This window comes from Narcine bancroftii, chromosome 4 (assembly GCF_036971445.1).
Source record: "Narcine bancroftii isolate sNarBan1 chromosome 4, sNarBan1.hap1, whole genome shotgun sequence".
Classification (NCBI taxonomy): domain Eukaryota; kingdom Metazoa; phylum Chordata; class Chondrichthyes; order Torpediniformes; family Narcinidae; genus Narcine; species Narcine bancroftii.
In genome coordinates, this window is record NC_091472.1 from 235736985 (window position 1) to 235742984 (window position 6000).

The window sequence follows — 6000 nt, forward strand, 5'->3', positions numbered from 1 at the left end:
ATGGAGTTAATGAGCTGGTGAGGTCTGTCCTGATCTAGGATCATTGAGGCTTGGTCCCCAGAGACTCCATGATCCTCACTCAAGTGGCCCCCACCATCCTGGGTTGCCCTGTGTTGGTAAGATGGTGTTGACCTCTTGGCGTGGCAAGAAGGCCGCCCTCCTTCCTCCTCCGACAATGCTGACGCAGAGTTTGAATTTGGGTCATGGCAAGATGGCCGTCGAGCCTTTTTGCACCATTTCCTCACTGCCACCCTCCGTCGGCGTGTAGCGCAGCAAGTGGGTTCGGGTGAATTTGAGGTAGACGGCTCAGGGCCTGAATCAGATCCGGGAGCAGTACAGGCCGTGGACGTCTCCGGGCTTCCCCTGACGTGGCAAACCCTTGCCCAATGCCTTTTATTGCCACAGCTGGAACACAATGATTCTTTAGCCAGGCAACGAGATCAGGGACGTTGGCTCTTACTGCAAAAAAAGCGTTCCCTAGCACGGGAAGCGGCAGCCATTAGGTCTGTGGTAGTGGGAGCAGCCGGTCCTTGGAAGAGCTCACCTGGGTGAGCGGGCTTGCTGGCTTCGAGCTTGGCCTATTCCAGTGATTTGGCCAGCTCGATGTGATTAATCAGGTCCTTCTTTCCGGACTCGATCAGTCGCTGCCTCATGTACCTCGTGTGGACTCCCGCGACTAGAGTGTCCCGGATCTGTTCTTCCTCACGAACGCGGCCTGTAGCCGCTTCGTACCTGCACTTCTTGGCAAGCGTTTGCAGATCCAGCAGGTAGTCATCTATGGTTTCTCCTTGCTGCTGGCAACGTAGAGCAAGTCAGTGTCTTGCTACGACCTCATTTTACGATTTCAGATACCGAGCCTTCAACACGTCATGTGTAGTGCAGTCCCTGATGACTGCATACCCTTTCGTTCCTACCCTCAAAATGAGTGCGGACCATCCTGAGTTCATCAGTGTGGAAGACGTCTCTGGTCACGTTCAGGTAGGCCTGGAAGCAGTCTAGCCAGTATGTGAACTCTTCAGCCACATCGGGGGTAAGAGGGTCTATCAGTAGCATAACTGGCTGGAGTAGCACTTCCATCATTTAAGGAATAAGCTAATAAAATTGTAGCGTGAATAAACACTTTTATTAGCTTATAACTATGGGTCTCACAGTAGTCTTCGGAAGGGTTCTGGGTTTAGGCAGGAAACCAGGGTTATATATGAGCAGATGAGGCGGAGCTGGGAAGCGGAGCCAGCCATCAGCACAACACACTACCAGTGAATCCCAGTTCACTGCAGTTGTCTTGAGGTTAACAGAAGTCTGGGTTTAGTTCTGTACACAAAAGTGCTGCAGAAACTCAGCAGGGCACCCAGAATCTGTACAAAGCAAAAGGCAATCAATATTTAGGGCCTGAGCCCCTCTGATAGGAGAAGGAAGGAAAGAGAGTGGGGCATTGGAAGAGGGGAGTCAGAGGGATAAAGAAAAGAGAGAGAGGGGGTTGTTGGAAATTGGAGAAGTCAATATTGATGCCATCTAGTTGATGACTGCTGAGACGCAATGTAAGGTATTGTTTGTCCAATTTACAAGTAGACTCGTCTTGGCAGTACGTGGTCATGGAAAGACATGATAGTGTGTCTATGGGGTGTGCAATTGAAGTGGTAGGCCACGGGGCGATCTTTGCTCTTGCAGCAGGCAGAGCAAAAGTGCTCAACAAAATGATCTTCCAATCAATCAAGTTGTTCTTTGTGTGGTATAGGGCTGTACTTTGAGAGGTGTCTGAGGAGATTTGGTATGTCACCGAAGACTTTTGTAAACTTCTACAGCTGTACCGTGGAGAGCATTCTGGCTGGTTGCATCGGTATGGAGACGCCGACTCTCAGGACAAGAATAATCTCCAGAGAACATCTACGAGGTGATCTCTTAAAAAAGCAGCTTCTATCCTCAAACACCCCCCACCACCCAGGCCATGCCCTCTTCACTCTGCTACCATTGGGATAAAGGTACAGAAGCCTAAAGGCGAGCCCTCAGCAGCACAAGGACAGTTTCTTCCCCGTTACCATCAGATTCTTGAATAATCAAAGAATCAAAGGCACTGCCTTAATTTGTGTGGACTATTTTGTTTTATATAGTAATGTCGTAAGATGGTCATAATTTGAATGTTTACACTGTGATGCTACCACAAACTCTGAATTTCATGACTCGTTCGTGACAATAAAATTCTGATTCAGTTTTAAATGTCGAGACTTATCTTGTGAAAAAGATCTATCTTTTTAAGTAAGTCTGTAGGGACATATGTTGACAAAAGTGCAGAATTCCAACTCGAGTCGTAATCGTTTCCTTGTTATGGTTTGGAAATCAATCCCCCAATTGAAGCAGATTCAATAGTAAATTGCAGCAAAGAAAAGAAAGGGTTCCAACTACACAAGGGGCTTTGACGGAAGGGTCTACAGTAGTACAGCTGTGCAGCTCCAGAAACTGGCACAGCTCACAAAGTGGTTGGCACAACACCTCTGTGGTGATACAACCACAACACTGGCCACACTCCTACCAGCCTACTGCAGGGAGCAACCACTGTACCTGTACCTGGGAGGCTGGCCCCACCTGGTCGGCTGTCAATCACTGGCCTGTATATAGACTTGATCCAGCCCCTCCCAGGGTCAGTCGGATCCATGGAACCAGCAAAGGACAGCCAGGTACACGTGGAGCCAGCAAAGATATTAAGATTGATGTGTATCGGGTTTGAGCTGATTAAAGCCTATAATTACAGCCTTCTCGTGTTTTGTATTTGCTTGCTGCACCACAGTGCATCACAACTATTACAGCATCTGGGGCCCATTTTTGAATCTGGCTCAGTACGTTCTCCCCGTGTGGGTTTCCGTACAGGGTTTGTAGGTTCATTAGTGTATTTGTGGGCCAAAAGGGCCTGATACTGTGCTGTAACACAAAATGTTAAAAAAAATTAAAATTACATTAAAACAGGATGGATCCTCACCTCGAGTGCTGGGACTTGTAGGTGCATGTTCCCCCTGTGACCATGTGGGTTTGGTCTGGGTGCTGCAATTTCCTCTCACCTCCCAAAGGCAGGAGTGGCAATTGAGGGGAAGAATCTGGGGAATTTGGTGAGAATGTTGGAGAAAAGAAATTAGATGAATGAAGGATTTGTGTAAATGAGTGGAAGAAACTCGATGGGCTGAATGGCCTATTTCCCTGGTGTAATTATCCACGATAACAAGCTCTATATTGTCATCATAGTGGAAGCAAAGTCATTCCTGAATTCCTTGTCAGATATATTTCTCGCTGGATTTATGGGTCCTCCCACAAGTGGATAACACCTTCCCTCTGTCCTCCCTGCCAAGCACCTTCATTTTAAAGAATTCTATTTAGGGGCATTTAATTTTCCATTTACACCAGTCCCAGCCTCCCAGGTACAGGTACAGTGGTTGCTCCCTGCAGTAGGCTGGTAGGAGTGTGGCCAGTGTTGTGGTTGTATCACCACAGTGGTGTTGTGCCAACCACTTCCTGAGCTGTGCCAGTTTCTGGAGCTGCAGACAACCCTCCAGATGGAAGATACCAAGTAAATTAACAGTTCAAGCTGAGGTTAGTTGCCCACTGTAGGAGTAGAGTGGTCCACCTGCCCACCTCACCCATGCTGACCATGATGCCTGTCCGTAATAATTCCTATTTGCCCACATGAGGCCCATATCCCTCTCCTCTTTTCCTCTCCAAATATATGTTCAGATATCTTTTAAATATTGTACCTGATGCTATCGGCTCATTCCAGTTACTCATAACCCTTTGTGTGAAAAAGCAAATCCTCAGATCTCCATTAAATATCTCCCCTCTCACCTTAGGAGTGTCCCTGCTCTGGAAAAACTATTCTGTTGATCCAGTATATGTCTCACATAATTTTATAAACCTCAATAAGGTCACCCATTAGCCTCCTGATCCCATCTGATCCAATTTGGTTTTTTTAAATTTAGAGATACAGCATGGTAACAGGCCCTTCTGGCTCATGATCCTGCACTGCCCAATTATACCCATGTGACCAATTAACCTACTGAACCTGAAAGGGTTTGGAATGTGGGAGGAAACTGGAGCACCTGGAGGAAGCCCATGCAGGGCATGGGCAGAACATAGGAACTCTTTACAGACAGCACTGGATTTGAACCTGGGGCATTAATGAAGTAATAGCATTGTGCTAACCGCTATACTAATCATGTTTTCTTGGACAAACCTGCTGCTCACAGTGAATCATCTGAATAAATATAATGAGTTTAGTGTACAATGTATATATGCACCAAAATTCTTACTTGCAGTAGCTAAACAGATATTTACTGTTTATAAAAACTAACCACAATAGTGAAACCTAATTGAATTGAAACAGAACAATAAACATATAGATAAATGGATAATAAATATTCACAGTAATCCTAGCATAAAGAAAAGTGACACAATAGTGCAAAAAATCCTTTCCTGGTGTTGGAGTATTTGCTGATCAAAATAACAAGGGGAGGTTCAAGAGCTTGATAGCTGTTGGAAACCTAGAGGTGTTGGTTGAAGGTAGCAGTGAGAAGAGGTGGTGACCAGGGTGATGGGGGTCCTTTATGATGTTGGCTGCCTTCTTGAGGCAGCGCCTCACATAGATGTCTTCAATGGAAGGGAGGTCAGAGCCTGTAATGAAAGAAAAAAAAAATTTCTTTTTATCCTTCTGCTCACAGCCTCCTGATGTCCTAGATCACTTTAAAGTCAGTACATTCTCGTTGAAGTGTATTTACTGTCATGCATTAGAAACCCAGCATCCAACTTGCCACAAGATAATGAGAGGACTTTTGTCTTGTTGATGTTGTTTGAGGGATAAATGTTGGTCAGGACACCAGGAAGAGTTATCCTGCTCGTCTATCACCTAATGGTGTGGAAAACATTGGCCGCAGTCTCACAGGACCAGAAAGCACCACTCGAACCTGATCTTGGGCCACTTTAGTCAAGCAGCACGGAATAGGTGCTGTCTCTATGAAATTTTGCCCTGTGACCGTGTGGGTTTCCTTGGGGGTGTTCCAAAGTTCCTCCCACACCCTAAAGAAGGTAGGCTCAGTACATTAATCAGCCACTGTAAATTGCCCCCAGTGCATAAGCGAGCAGTGGAATCTGGGCGGAGTTGATAGGAATTTGGGGAGAATGAAATAGAGTTAATTCAAATGGTCCTTAATGGTCAATGGAGACTCAGTGGAGCCTGTTTCTGCGTGATATCTCTCTCTGATTCTGAGACATTGACAAATGCATTAGATTGCACCTCTAACAGTGCAGCACCTCCCTCAGTGGAGTGTCAGTCTCAATTATGTGCTCAAGTTTCTGAATTGGTACTTGTAACAGCAACTTTTAAATAGGTAGTTGAGAGTGGTGATCTTCTCTGCATGCACTTTACACGTCACCTCTCTCAACTCTCCGTTGAAAAGGAAACCCTCAACAAACTCTTAACTAACTTCCCTCATTCCACTCTGAGGTTTCACTGCAACTCTTCACGTAGAGGTTTAACTTGCACCCACACTGCACATCAGGGCTTTCCATTTTCCTGATGATGTATTCCTAAATCAACCACATCTCCTTATCTTTCTTGATCTGGCTGCTGGCTTTACCACAGTTGATCATAGCGCATTTCTCTCCCATGGGATCAACATGGGTGCGAGTGCATTCGCTGACTGCATTTTTGTTATGCGATGTGAGGACATGATGGAATTCTGCTACTTCACTAATTGCTTATTTCCCAGACCCTGGATCAGATTTCTTCCCGAAACCTTTCCCCGCTTCCTTACCTCCTTTGAGATGTTCTCAGAAGCTAATACGACAATCAAGCTCCTTATGTAGCTGTACGATGAATTTGGACTGCTTACCTTCCTGTGCAGTGGCCTGGGATAGCTGCATTAAAATTATGGTTAAGTGAATGTAAACACTGAGGTAATTCAACAGATGAATTTCAAAAGTCCGAAGGGCTTTATAATGGGCATAAGATCCAAAGAGAAATAA